Source organism: Sciurus carolinensis, chromosome 10 (assembly GCF_902686445.1).
Source record: "Sciurus carolinensis chromosome 10, mSciCar1.2, whole genome shotgun sequence".
NCBI classification, from domain to species: Eukaryota; Metazoa; Chordata; class Mammalia; order Rodentia; family Sciuridae; genus Sciurus; species Sciurus carolinensis.
In genome coordinates this window covers 104,282,576-104,298,163 of record NC_062222.1, presented here as the reverse complement: position 1 = coordinate 104,298,163, position 15,588 = coordinate 104,282,576, and the positions used below count along the sequence as shown (strand labels likewise).

The window sequence follows — 15,588 nt, the reverse complement described above, 5'->3', positions numbered from 1 at the left end:
CCAGCAAGCCCAGGACAAGGGGAAATGGACAAGAGCAGAGGGATTTTGTTTTTTAATTTGTAGATTGTGAAAATCTAGAACTGTCAGAGCAATCTCTTTCCAATAGTTACAGTAAGTAAGGAGCAGGGAAAGGAGGGGGGTGAAGAAAAGGGAAGTTTTCTACATTAACTGTGAAAGGAACAAATTTTTAGTGTTTATGAAATACTCCACTTTGCTTATGTTATGTAATTTGAGAATAGCCATCTTCCTCAAATTTTCTTTATTCAAAGGCAGGGGAATAAATTTAATGATCTCTTATAATGCTACATTGTGGGTCTGTGACTGAAGAATTTCAGGAATCAAGAAACTTTAGTTATTTTTATAGAAAAAAAAATGAATTATATCTAACTTCTGTAGTCATGACCTTCTTGTTACTCTGCTAGTCCCTTTTGTAAATGTCAGATAACAAGCAATGAAGAACAGGATGTACAGCACAGTTTGTTCCAAATATTTTTAATTGTAAAGTTGTCCTTTTCTCTTCATTTACCAAGAGCACACACATTGCTAACATTTATAACCTAATCTGCGGTCACCTGTAAACACAATTCAGTAGAGTGGTGCTGTGAACCTCTGACTCATGCGTGATGCACGATGCTTGGAGACTCCAACAGGGACCAATCTATTTTCTCTGCTGTGGCTCTGACCTTGGATTAACACCTGTATTTGGTTCAAGTAATGAGATTTTCAGGTGGAATCACATACTTGTTTTCCCCTAAGATTTAGGAGACAGGCAGCAACTGCTTATGTTATTACCAGGCAAGGCAGGGATCCTTGGTTTCCAGACCTCCCTTGTCTTCCCTGATAACTTAACCATTGCAGCCTCTTGCTTCCAACTTGGAGCCTGAAATAATCACCCAGAAGTTTCTGGACTCCTGAAATATCTTCAAAACCTCCCGAAGGCTTTCCCCAGAAAGGATTCTTTAGCCTATATTTAAATGTAGGTACATTTAACCTACATTTTGAGAAAGAAATATCTTCCTGCATTTTAATGATTCTTTAAATACAATTTCTATAAAGTTGACATCTTCATTTTTGGCAGTATGATTTGAATTATCAGTAAGCAAGTTCATTCTAGCCCATTTGACTAATATATAGATAAAAGACCATAGCATTGTTCAAAAAAACATTGGTTAGAACTGGTGGGAGTGTACCAAATAAAAATGAGATTTTGTGGGTAATTTTAAGGTCTGAATATCTGTTCAAATTTCCAGAAATTTTCTCTGGTTAAAGTTTGAAAACACACAGTCAGTGAGATATAACAAAAGAGTGAAATGCCACTGAAGATAATTCAAATATGGTAATATAAACAAAAAAAATAATTTTATAGGTACTGAAATGCTTAGCACATGATTAAAGAGGTAAATTAAATAATAAACATATGTAGAGGAAAGGAAAAAGGAATTTAGAGGCTACTGATAGAAGTTAAGCACTCAGAGTCTGAGGTAATTTGCTCTTGTCATGTAGAAGCTCTCAGTCAGCTTCAAATAGATTGCAAATATACTCCATAAATTTATCCTCTATCTTTAGGATAGCCAAGTTAGGTCAGGAGTCCATAAATCAAACAAACTTTCCTGATCCTAAGAGCAACCTCTTTGATTTCCCCTATTTGGTGTACATGGAAAACTTTGAGGAGGAGTCACTTTGCAAGGGCACTGAGTTAATTGAAATCTGATGACCAAGAAATCCTCTCGTCTGCCAGTGTTAAATTGCAATGCACTTAGTCACTTAAGTGCGCTATGAACTAGGAGACATATTGACTGTATGTCAATCTTCCCAATTAGCCCTTCATTAAAGCCTTCCATCTTTAAAAAGTTTTTCCATAACAGTTGCAGATTAACTTTTCTGAAGCTCTAGTTTAAGTGTATTCACTCATAATCAAATGTCTTTAATGTCACCCCATTATATCTAGCATATAATCTAGATTCTTAGTTCTGGTAATCCATGATATGCACATTTCAGTTCACCTAATGTACACTGCCTCTTCAAATCCTATCTGTTCCTGAAGGCTTTCCTCAAATTTGTCTACTTTAATGGAGCCTTCCCCACAGACTGTTCTGGGCTCAGACTGTTATCTCACTGTTTATATGGCAGCACACATTGCCTATAGTATTCGTTGGGTTGATGAAGACAAGAGAAGTTTGAAAAAGCCAAGAATAGGCATTACTTCATTTCAAAATGTAAGACTGCGATACCGAAAAATACACGCAGAACCAGACAGCAATAATAAACAACAGTTAGAGTCAGCTCTGATTATAAACAATATACATAGTCAACTTTTCCAACTGGTGAGCAAGTTATATTACTACAGCATTGTATAGAATAGTAAAAAGTTGAGACAATTTAAATGTCCAATAATTTGAGAATGTTTTAGATAAATTATATCTAAAATTGAGTAATATATTTCACAGAAAGTTTTTCATGATTGAATTAATAAAAATAGAACACACACGCGCACGCAAATGGGTGACAGACACATACAAGGTGAATACAATAAAGTTTTGGCAGTAGTTAACTCTGGATAATGGATTCATGAGTAACTTTTATTCCATTTGCTTATCTGTATTTTAAAATTTTTCTATAATGAACACACATTTCTTTCCTATAAAGCAAAATATTCCTAAAAAGCATTTGATTTTCTTAGTATCAATTTTATTGTTTCATTTAAAATGTAACTTCCTTAAGAAAAAGAATGATACATATTACTGTGGTCCAAATGTTTATGTCTCTCCAAAATTTACATGTTGAAATCTAAATCCAAATGTGATGGTGTTTAGAGATGGGGACTTTTGGGAATGGACTCAAAATTTCTCATAAATGAGATTCTTGCCCTTATAAAAGGTTGAAGGACCTTCTAGTTCCCTTTTACCATGAAGACACAGTCCTCCAAATCTTCTGCCTTGTGAGGACATTGCAAGAAAGTACCATCTTGGAAGCAGAGTAAGCTCTTACTTGACACTGTATGTTTTCATTTCAGAACATCTGATAAGAAAAACTTGGTGGGGGGTAGTTTATTTGAGGTTCAGAGACTTAATCATGATTAGCTGATTCTATTTCTCTGGGCCCAAGGTGAAGAACAACTCCTCAATAGTTTCAAGTGTTTATGAAGCATGTCATAATTAAGGGACACTCTATTACAGTCATTGAGAATGCTAACACTGGAAACAAATGTTTGGATTTGAAGCCTGGCTCTACACCTTATAAGCTGAGTTTCTTCATAGGTAAAATGAAAAGTATATAAGTACATATTCATTTGGTGGTTTTAAGGATTAAATGAGTATATCGATGTATGTCAGTTCCTGTACATGTGTATGCGTGCATTCATATGTTACACAGAACACATACTATATGTAATACACTCAAAGGTCTAAGTGTTTTGTTGGCTAATTTCATGTAATCTTCACAACTAAACTAAGTATTATTTTATCATCACATCCCAAAAATTAGAAAAAAAATCTCTTAAGAGACAAATAATTGACTGAATTTATTAACTCAATAGAGTAACTAGAATACTAACTCAAATGGTCTAGCTAAAAATCACTATTTTATAGGCACTTAATAAACACTTGTTGGTTAAATAGGTCTACTCCCTAATTCCTACTTATCTGACTTATTCATAAGCCTCTCATATTTTTATTTTCCATCAGTGGCGATAAGTCAGTGTGTGAATTATCTATTACTATTTAACTAATTAGCCCGAATCCTAGTGGATTAAATTATTATTGTTGTAAACAACAATTACTCTTCAGTATTTTCACCAGTTCTGTGAGTTAGGAATTAGAAACAGCCCAGCTGGGCAGTTTCTGGCTCAGGCCTTGTGGTTTAGATGAGGTATCCCCCAAAAGCTCATGTGTGAGACAATGCAAGAATTTTCAGAGGTAAAATGATCAGAATATGAGAGGTGAAGCCTAATCAGTGGGTTAATCCACTAATATGTATTAACTGGGCACTAACTGTAGGCAGGTAGGGAGAGGCTGTGGGAAGTAAGTCACTAGGGGTGTGACTTTGGGGTTTATATTTTGTTCGTGGTGGGCAAAGCTGTCTCTCTGCTTCCTGGTTGCCATGTCCTAAGCTGCTTCCCTTTGAAAAGCTCTTCTTTTCTGATGTTCTGCTTTACCTTGGGCCCAGAGCTATGGAGTTGACCAACCATGGACTAAACCTCTGAAATCATGAGCCAAGATAAAATTTTCCTCCTCTAAGTTGTTGTTGGTAGGTATTTTGATCATGGCAATGGAAAGCTGACTAAAACAGGCCTCTTAGGAAATTGCAGTCAGATGATTGCTGAGGTGGAGTTATCTGAGAGCTTGACTGACCCAGTAGAGTAACTAGAATACTGAACTATTTCTAAGGCAATTCACTCCATGGCTAACTGTTAAAGAGATCTCATTTTTTCCCCTCCCACATGTGGTTCTCTACAGGGCTTTAACAAAATACCACTAACTGGGTTGCTTATAAACAACAGAAATCTATTTTTCACAGTTCTGGAGGCTAACCAAGATCAAGACTCAAGCAAATTCAATGTTTAGTGAGGGCCCACATTCTCCTTCACAGATGTCACCTACTTGCTAGGTCCTCCAATGGGAGAAGAGGTCAGAAAGTTCTCTGGGGCCTCCTTTATATGGACACTAAGTCCATTCATGCGAAATCTGATATCATAACCTAGTCACCTCCTGAAAACCTCATCTCTAAGTAGCATTATGTTCGGGATTAGGTTTCAATATGTGAATTTTGAGGGAAAACAAACATCCAGACCATAGAATTTCATCCATGGCAATTCAAAATTCATGTTTTCCTCACATATAAAATATATTTATTACTTCTGAATAGTCCTAAAAGTCTTCATTGATTTTTGTCATTAATTCACAGGTATAACCTACAAAATTCGATCTATTATCTAAAAAAAAATCTAAATCTCAATCAAATATTATTATCTAAATAATATCTCAAGGTATGATTCACCCTGAGACAGATTCCCCTTTAGCTGTGAACATGTGAAATCAAGTTTTGTACATCAAAAATATAATGGTGGCACATGCACAGAACACGAATTCCTGTTTCAAAAGGGAGATAATCTCTGAAATGTTTTTGAATTAATTCTTCCATTACCTTAGAGAGTAGTCTATGGAATTTGCTTAGAGAGTTGATTAATCGTAACAGAGATTTGCTTAGCTACATTCTTTTTTAAAAAAAAAAATACTTTTAGTTGTGGATGGATGCTATAACTTTATTTTTACTTACTTATTTTTATGTGGTCCTGAGGAACGAATCCAGTGCCTCACATGTGTAAGTTGAGCACTCTACCACTGAGTCACAACTCCAGTCCATTTGGCCACATTATTTTTAAAATTTAATTTAATTTAATTTTTAAAATTATTTATTTTTAAATTTTTTACAGACTGCACTTTGATTCATTGTACACAAATGGGGTACACCATTTCATTTCTATGATTGTACATGATGTAGATTCATACCATTTGTGTAATCTCTTTCTAACGTATTTTCTAATTATTTTCAGTATAGATTGTTTTAGAATTTTCCAAGTATTTAAGAGTTCTGCTTTTTATTATTTTTCATCTTTATAAAAAAATTTGTACTTTATAGATTTACATAGAGGTGGAATTTATTGTGGTATATTCATATATGTACATAGCATAAATTTGGTCAATTTCATTAATTTCATTCTTCAGTTCCTTCCTTTTTCCATCACTCCTCCCTCCTACTCCCTCTCTTTGCTGTAGTGGTCTCCCCTCTATTTCCGTGGGATCATTCCCCTTTATTCTGTTCTAGTTTCTGAATATGAGAGAAAACATTCAAACTTTGAGTCTGATTTATTTCACTTGAGCATGACGTTCTCCATTTCCATTCATCTACTGGTAAGTGCCATAACTTCATTTTTTTTTTTTTTTTTTTTTTGGCTGAGTAAAACTTCATTTTGTATCTATGCTACATTTTCTTTATTCATTCATCTGTTGGGCTCCTGGTCTGGTTCCATAACTTGGCTATTGTGAATTGTGCTGCTATAAACACTGAAGTTGCTATCTCACTAAAGTATGCTGATTTTAGTTTTTTTGGATAAGTACTGAGGAGTGGGATAGTTGGATCATGTGGTGGTTCTATTTCTAGTTTTTTGAGACATTACCATACTACTTTCCAAAGCTGTCCTACTAATTTTTGATCCCACCAAGAATATATGAGTGTACTTTTTTATTAACCTTCTTGCCAGCATTTATTATTATTTGTATTCTTGAGTATTACCATTCTAATTGGAGTAAAATCTCAATGAACTTTTGGTTTGCATTTCCTTAAGTGCTAGGAATGTTGAACATTTTTTCCCCATATGTTTGTTAGCCATTTATGTTTTTCTTTTGGATAGCATCTGGTAAGTTCCTTTGCCCATTTTTTGATAAGGTTGTTTTTTGGTTGTAGGTCTTTTGGGTTCTTTATATATTCTGGATATTATTCTCCTGTCAGAGGATTAGCTGGCAAAGATTTTCTCCCATTCTGTAGGTTCTTTCTTCATGATCTTATTTCCTTTTCTGTGTAGAAGCATTTTAATTTGATGCTGCTTTAATTATTTATTCTCCATTTTATTTCTTAAGCCTTAGTGACCTTGGTAAGGAAGTTGCTGCTTGCACCAATATGTTAGAGTTGTTAGAGTGCTGACCCTATGCTTTTTTTTTCTAACAGTGGAAAAATTCTATGCCTTCGATTCATTTTCAGTTGACTTTAGTGCAGGGTAAGAGATAAGGGATCAAGTTTCATTTCTCCAGCACCATTTGTTAAAAAGCTTCTCTTTCCGCCAATGTCTTTTTGGCACCTTGTCAAGTATCAGATGACTGTAACTATGGATTTGTCTCTACATATTCTATTCTATTCCCTTTGTTATCACGTCTGTTTTAATGCAAATGTCATACTGGTTTTGTTTCTTTAACTTTGTAGTATAATTTGATATCAGGTATTGTAATGCCTCCAGTGTTCTTCTTCCTTCCTATTGCTCTGACTATTGTGGGTCCTTTACTCTTCGGACTGAATTTTAGAACTCTATTTTTCTAGTTCTGTGATGAATGCAATTGGTATTTTGATGGGGATTGCACTGTATCTGTAAAACAATTTTTATAATGTGGCATTTTGACACATTTCTTCCTATCCAGGAGCATGGGAGACTCTTCTGTCTTCTAAGGTCTTCTTCAATTTCTTTCTCTAGTTTTCATTGTAGAGGTCTTTCACCTCCTAGGTTAGATTTATTACCAGATTTTTTTTTTGAGGTTTTCCAAATGGAACAATTTTCCTGATTCCTTTCTCAGCAGATTCAATACTGGAGTATATGAAAGCTATTGGATTATAAATGTTGATCTTATATGATGATACTCTGCTGAATATATTTATTGGCTCTAGAAGTCTTCTGGTGGAGTTTTTTTTTCTTTTGTGTGCGTATATCTTTTAGATATAGGATCATGTCAACAGCAAATGGAAATAATTTGACTTCTTCTTTTTCTATTTGTACCTTTTAATTTCTTTCTCTTGCCTGATTTCTCTGACTAGAGTTTCAAGAACTCTACTGAATAAGAGTGGTGAGAGTGAACTTCTTTGTCTTTTCTGGGATTTTAAAAGAAATGTTTACTGTTTTTCTCCATTTGGTGATATTGGTATAGAGTTTGTCATGTATAGCCTTAATAATGTTGAGATAAGATCCTCCTATCCCTAGTTTCTCCAGTATTTTTAACATGAATGGGTACTGGGCTTTGTCAAAGATTTTATTTTTTTCTGTATCTACTGATGTGATCATGGGATTCTTGTTCTTAATTCTATTCATGTGATGAATTATATTTATTGACTTGCTCTTATTGGACCAATCTTGAATTACTAAATGAAACCCATTTGATAATGGTGTACTATCTTTTAATGTGTTCTTGAATGTGGTTTGCCAACATTTTATTTACATCTATGTTACTCAGGGATACTGATCTCTAGTTTTCTTTCCTTCATCTTTCTTTGTCTGGTTTTGGTATCAGGGTTATACTGACTTCATAGACTGAATTTTAAAGTGTTTCTTTCCCTTATATTTCATGGAATAATTTGAGAAATATTAGCATTAGTTCTTTTTCAAAAGTCTGGTAGAACATGACTGAGAAGTCATTTGGTTATGAATTTTTCTTTGTTGGAAGACTTTTAATTGTTGTTTCAATCTGATTGCTTCTGATAGGTCTGCTTACATTTTATCTTCCTGGGTTAATTTGGGCAGGTCATATTTGTGTAGGAATTTGTCAATGGCTTAAAGATTTTTTAAAACCATTAAACCTATTTTTTCTTCTAGATTTTTCAGTTTATTGGAGTATAAATTTTCAAAATAGTTCCTAATGATCATTCAGATTTCAGAATTTTCTGTGATGATATCCTTTTTTTCTTCTGAATTTATTGATTTGGATCTTTTATGTATTTTGGTTAGTTTGATTAAAGACTTATTAATCTTGCATATCTTCTTGCATAACCAACTGTGTTGCATTGATACTTTGTACTTTTTAATCTCAACCTCATTAATTTTGACTGTGATCTTAATTATTTCCTGTCTCATACTATTTTGGAAGTTGTTCTTATCCTTCATCTAGGTTCTTGAGTTGTAGTATTAGATTATTTATTTGTGATTTCTTTTAAATGTAGGCACTCAATAGTGCATGCTTTCTCCTTAGAACTGGTTCTTATTGTTTCAGAGATTTTGATATGCTACATCTCTCTTCTCATTTGTTTCTAAGAATTTCTTCATTTCTTCTCTCATTTCTTCTATGATCAATTCCTCATTTTAAAAAGCACTGATTAATTTTAATGTGTTTACGTGTTTTCTATAATTTTTCTTGTTATTGAGTTCTAATTTTATTTCATTATGATCTGATAGGATGCATGGGATCATATCAGATTCTTTTCCCACTTGCTAACACTTACCTTGTGACGCAGAATATTGTCTATTTTGGAAAAGATTCCGTGAGTTGCTGAGAAGAAAATAAATTCAGCTGTTTTGGGGTGAAATATTCTTTAGATGTTTGTTGCAGCCATTTGATTTATAGTATAGTATTACTTGGGTCAGAAGAATCTTTATTAATTTTGTGTCTGGATGACTTTTCCATTGGTGACAGTGATGTGTTGAAATCATTTAATATTATTGTATTCAGGCCTCTCTGGGATTTAATGTCAAGAAATTGCCTTTTTTTGTAATTAGGTGCACCAAAATTTGGGGCACAATTATTTGCTAGCTTTATATCTTCATTTTGGCTTGTTTCCTTTATCAGAAGTAGTGACTTTCTTTGTCTCTTCTTACTCATTTTTGCTTGAAGTCTGCAGTGTCAGATATCAGAATAGCCACTCTTGCTTGTTTTCAGACTTCGTTTCTATGAAACATAATTTTTTAAATTTTACTTTCAGTGTACAGTTCTTTTCCTCAGAGATGAGTCTCACAAAGAGCATGTAGTTAGATCTTGTTTTTTAAACCGTTCTGCAAATTTATGTCTTAACTGGAGAGTCCAGACCATTTATATTCAGGGTTATTATGGATATGTTTGTTATTTCCTGACATTTTGCTTTATTTCCTATATTTAATTCAGTCTTAATTTTCATTTAGTTAAATTGTTTTTCTAGAGACTTTCAGCTATTTGAGATCTCTGGGGTTTCTTTTTAGCTTCTTTTTTTTTTTTTTTTTTTTTTTTTTTTTGTAGTGTTGGCTTAGTGGTCATGAATTCTTTCATGGAAAGTTTCAATTTCTTCTTCAATTCTGAATAATAGCTTTGCTGGATACAGCAGTCTTGACTGGCAATTGTTTTCTTTCACAACTTGAACAATATCATTCCAAGCTCTCCTTGATTTTAGGGTCTGAGTTGAGAAGTCAAAAGTAAAATTTAATGGTTTATTTAAAAATATAATCTGATGCTTTTCTTTTTCAAATTTTATATTCTTTCCCTATTTTCTACGTTAAGCATTCTGAATATGATATGTCTCAGAGAGGTCCTCTTTTAATTTTATCTATTTGGGGTTCTATGCATCTTTTATGTGAACGTTCGTCTTATTTTTTAAGGTTACAAAATGTTCTGCTATTATTTTACTGAAAAGGAAATTAATTAATCTCATTAGCCTGTATCTCTATATTCTCTTCTATTCCAAAGACTTTAAAATTTGTTTTTTATGTTGTCCCATGGTTATTTTATATATATTTTTTTTTACCATTTTTTTTTATTTATTTTTTTACGTTTACATAGGGTAATGATGTTTCTTTTTTTTCCCCTTCCCCCCCACCCCTCCCACCCTTTGCCCTTTATACAGTCCTTCTTTCCTTCATTCTTACCGCTCTCCTTAGCCTAACTCTAAACCTAACCCTAAACCTAATGCTAACCCCTCCCACCCCCATTATATGTCCTCATCCGCTTATCAGCGAGATCATTCGTCCTTTAGTTTTTTGAGATTGGCTTATCTCACTTAGCATGATATTCTCCAATTTTGACCATTTGCCTACAAATGCCATAATTTTATCATTCTTCATTGCGGAGTAATATTCCATTGTATAAATATGCCACAGTTTCTTTATCCATTCATCAACTGAAGGGCATCTAGGTTGGTTCCACAATCTGGCTATGGTGAATTGAGCAGCAATGAACATTGATGTGGCTGTATCTCTGTAGTATGCTGATTTTAAGTCCTTTGGGTATAGACCAAGGAGTGGGATAGCTGGGTCAAATGGTGTTTCCATTCCAAGCTTTCTGAGGAATCTCCACACTGCTTTCCAGAGTGGCTGCACTAATTTGCAACCCCACCAGCAATGTATGAGTGTTCCTTTTTCACCACATCCTCGCCAACACCTATTGTTGCTTGTGTTCTTGATAATCGCCATTCTAATTGGGGTGAGATGAAATCTTAGGGTAGTTTTGATTTGCATTTCCCTTATTACTAGGGATGTTGAACATTTTTTCATATATCTGTTGATTACTTGTACATCTTCTTCTGTGAAGTGTCTGTTCATTTCCTTAGCCCATTTGTTGATTGGATTATTTGTATTCTTCGTGTAGAGTTTTTTTTTGAGTTCTTTATAGATTCTGGAAATTAGCGCTCTATCTGAGGTATGGTTGGCAAAAATATTCTCCCACTCTGTAGGCTCTCTCTTCACATTTCTGATAGTTTCCTTTGCTGAGAGAAAGCTTTTTAGTTTGAATCTATCCCAGTTGTTGATTCTTGCTTTTATTTCTTGTGCTATGGGAGTCCTGTTAAGGAAGTCTGATCCTAAGCCAACAAGTTGAAGATTTGGACCTACTTTTTCTTCTATAAGATGCAGGGTCTCTGGTCTGATTCCAAGGTCCTTGATCCATTTTGAGTTGAGTTTTGTGTAGGGTGAGAGATAGGGGTTTAATTTCATTCTATTGCATATGGTTTTCCAGTTTTCCCAGCACCATTTGTTGAAGAGGCTATCTTTTCTCCATTGCATATTGTTGGAACCTTTGTCTAGTATGAGAAAATTGTATTTATTTGGGTTTGTGTCCATGTCCTCTATTCTGTACCATTGATCTACCTGTCTATTTGGTACCAATACCATGCCGTTTTTGTTACTATTGCTTTGTAGTAGAGTTGAAGATCTGGTATTGCAATACCCCCTGCTTCGCTCTTGCTACTGAGGATTGCTTTAGCTATTCTAGGTTTTTTATTCTTCCAGATGAATTTCATAATTGCTTGCTCTATTTCTGCAAGGTACATCATTGGGATTTTAATTGGAATTGCATTGAATCTGTATAGCACTTTAGGTAGTATAGCCATTTTGACGATATTAATTCTGCCTATCCAGGAACATGGGAGATCTTTCCATCTTCTAAGGTTTTCTTGAATTTCTTTCTTTAGTGTTCTGTAGTTCTCATTGTAGAGGTCTTTCACCTCTTTTGTGAGATTGATTCCCAAGTATTTTATTTTTTTCGATGCTATTGTGAATGGGGTAGTTTTCCTAATTTCTCTTTCTGAAGATTCATCACTTATGTATAAAAATGCATTGGATTTATGAGCATTGATCTTGTAACCTGCTACTTTACTGAATTCACTTATGAGTTCTAAAAGTTTTCTGGTGGAACTTCCAGGTTCCTCTAAATATATAATCATGTCATCAGCGAACAGGGATAGTTTGAGTTCTTCTTTTCCTATTCGTATCCCTTTAATTTCTTTGGTTTGTCTGATTGCTCTGGCTGGAGTCTCAAGGACGATGTTGAATAGAAGTGGTGAAAGAGGGCATCCCTGCCTTGTTCCAGTTTTTAGGGGGAATGCTTTCAGTTTTTCACCATTTAGAATGATATTAGCCATGGGCTTAGCGTAGATTGCCTTTATAATGTTTAGGAATGTTCCCACTACCCCAATTTTTTCTAGTGTTTTGAGCATGAAGGGATGCTGTATTTTATCAAATGCTTTTTCTGCATCTATTGAAATAATCATGTGATTCTTAACTTTAAGTCTGTTGATATGGTGAATGACATTTATTGATTTCCGAATGTTGAACCAACCTTGCATCCCTGGGATAAAACCCACTTGATCGTGGTGCACTATCTTTTTAATATATATTTGTATGCGATTTGCTAAAATTTTGTTGAGAATTTTGCATCGATGTTCATTAAGGATATTGGTCTGAAATTTTCCTTCCTCGATGTGTCTCTGTCTGGTTTAGGTATCAGGGTAATATTGGCTTCATAGAACGAGTTTGGGAGGGTTCCCTCCTCTTCTATTTCATGGAATAGTTTGAGGAGTATTGGAATGAGCTCTTCTTTAAAAGTTTTGTAGAACTCGGCTGAGAACCCATCTGGTCCTGGACTTTTCTTTGTTGGTAGGCTTTTGATGACCTCTTCTATTTCATTGCTTGAAATTGGTTTATTTAGGTTGTGTATGTCCTCCTCGTTCAGTTTAGGTAATTCATATGTCTCTAGAAATTTGTTGATGTCTTCGAGGTTTTCTGTTTTGTTGGAGTATAGATTTTCGAAATAGTTTCTAATTATGTTTTGTATTTCACTCGTGTCTGTTGTGATGTTTCCTTGTTCATTCCGAATTTTAGTAATTTGAGTTTTCTCCCTCTTTCTCTTTGTTAGTGTGGCTAAGGGTTTATCAATTTTATTTATTTTTTCAAAGAACCAACTATTTATTTTGTTAATTTTTCCAATTGTTTCTTTTGTTTCAATTTCGTTGATTTCGGCTCTGATTTTAACTATTTCCTGTCTTCTACTACTTTTGGTATTGGTCTGCTCTTCTTTTTCTAGCGCTTTGAGCTGTAGTGTTAAGTCGTTTATTTGTTGATTTCTACTTCTTTTTTGAATGCACCCCATGAAATAAATCTTCCTCTAAGTACTGCTTTCATAGTGTCCCAGAGATTTTGATATGATGTGTCTTTGTTCTCGTTTACTTCTAAGAATTTTTTTATTTCCCTCCTGATGTCTTCTGTTATCCATTCATCGTATAATAGTGTATTATTTAGTCTCCAAGTATTGGAGAAGTTTCTGTTTTTTATTCTGTCATTTATTTCTAATTTCAATCCATTATGATCTGATAGAGTACAAGGTAGTATCTCTATCTTCTTGTATTTGCTAACATTAGCTTTGTGGCATAAAATATGGTCTATTTTAGAGAAGGATCCATGTGCTGTTGAGAAGAAAGTGTATTCGTTCTTTGTTGGATGGTATATTCTATATATGTCTGTTAAGTCTAAATTGCTGATTGTGTTGTTGAGATCTATAGTTTCTTTATTCAATTTTTGTTTGGACGATCTATCCAGTGGTGAGAGAGGTGTGTTAAAATCACCTAGTATGATTGTGTTGTGGTCTATTTGAATTTTGTAATTGAGAAGGATTTGTTTGACGTACGTGGATGAGCCAAAGTTCGGGGCATAGATATTTATGATTGTTATGTCTTGCTGATTTATGCTTCCCTTAAGCAGCATGTAATGTCCTTCTTTATCCCTTCTGACTAGTTTTGGTTTGAAGTCCACATTATCTGAGATGAGGATGGATACTCCAGCTTTTTTGCTGTGTCCGTGTGCATGGTATGTTTTTCCCCATCCTTTCACCTTTAGTCTATGGGTGTCTCTTTCTATGAGGTGAGTCTCTTGCAGGCAGCATATTGTTGGATTTTTCTTTTTAATCCAATCTGCCAGTCTGTGTCTTTTGATTGATGAATTCAGGCCATTAACATTCAGGGTTATTATTGTGATATGATTTTTATTCCCAGTCAATTGACTCATATTTGTTTTTGACATGATTTGGTTTCTCCTTTATTTGGCTATTCCTTTAGGCTAGCGCCTCCTGTTGCTGATTTGCATCGTTGTTTTTCATCTCTTCCTCATGGAATATTTTGCTGAGAATGTTCTGTAATGCTGGCTTTCTTTTTGTAAATTCCTTTAGCTTTTGTTTATCATGGAAGGATCTTATTTCATCGTCAAATTTGAAGGTAAGTTTTGCTGGGTATAAGATTCTTGGTTGGCATCCGTTTTCTTTCAGGGCTTGGTAAATGTTGTTCCAGGCCCTTCTGGCTTTTAGGGTCTGGATTGAAAAATCTGCTGATATTCTTATTGGTTTCCCTCTGAATGTAATTTGATTCTTTTCTCTCGCGGCCTTTAAAATTCTGTCTTTATTTTGTATGTTAGGTATTTTCATAATAATGTGTCTTGGTGTGGGTCTGTTGTAATTTTGTATGTTTGGAGTTCTATAAGCCTCTTGTATTTGGTTTTCCATTTCATTCTTCAGATTTGGGAAATTTTCTGATATTATTTCATTGAATAGATTGTTCATTCCTTTGGTTTGTTTCTCTAAGCCTTCCTCAATCCCAATAATTCTTAAATTTGGCCTTTTCATGATATCCCATAATTCTTGTAGATTCTGTTCATGATTTCTTACCATCTTTTCTGTTTGGCCAACTTTGCTTTCGAGATTAAATAATTTGTCTTCAATGTCTGAGGTTCTGTCTTCCAGGTGCTCCATTCTATTGGTTATGCTTTCTATGGAGTTTTTAACTTGGTTTATTGTTTCCTTCATTTCAAGTATTTCAGTTTGGTTTTTTTTCAGTATCTCTAACTCTTTATTGAAATGATCTCTTGCTTCCTGTATTTGGTCTTTTAACTGTTGATTGGTGCGATCATTTAATGCCTGCATTTGCTCTTTCATCTCAAAAATATGGAACGCTTCACGAATTTGCGTGTCATCCTTGCGCAGGGGCCATGCTAATCTTCTCTGTATCGTTCCAATTTTTTAGTATATGTGCTGCCGAAGCGAGCACGGTTATTTTATATTTTTATTATGATCTTTTATTTCCTTTATTGCAAACAGTATTCACATTCACACACCCTGAATTCAAGGCCTAAAGTTCTGTCTTGAAAGCCTGAAGGTCTATTTTCTACATAATCTAATCTGTTGGTGATACTTTTAAGGAAATTTTAAAATTTGATTCATTGTTTTTCATTTCCAGGAGTTCTGGTTGGTTTCTTTTCAGCATCTCTACTTTTACTGAAATGGCCTTTCACTGCCTGTATTTTTTGCTCCATTAATTCATTTCTTATTTCATTCA

General features: G+C 34.3%; 1 non-coding gene across 1 annotated transcript; it reads right to left on the bottom strand.

The window, feature by feature from the left end:
- Positions 1 to 15,191: 15,191 nt before the first annotated feature.
- Positions 15,192 to 15,300, bottom strand: LOC124995189 (U6 spliceosomal RNA). The gene has a single exon (XR_007110660.1). It is a non-coding gene; the product is annotated as a U6 spliceosomal RNA (small nuclear RNA).
- Positions 15,301 to 15,588: the final 288 nt, after the last annotated feature.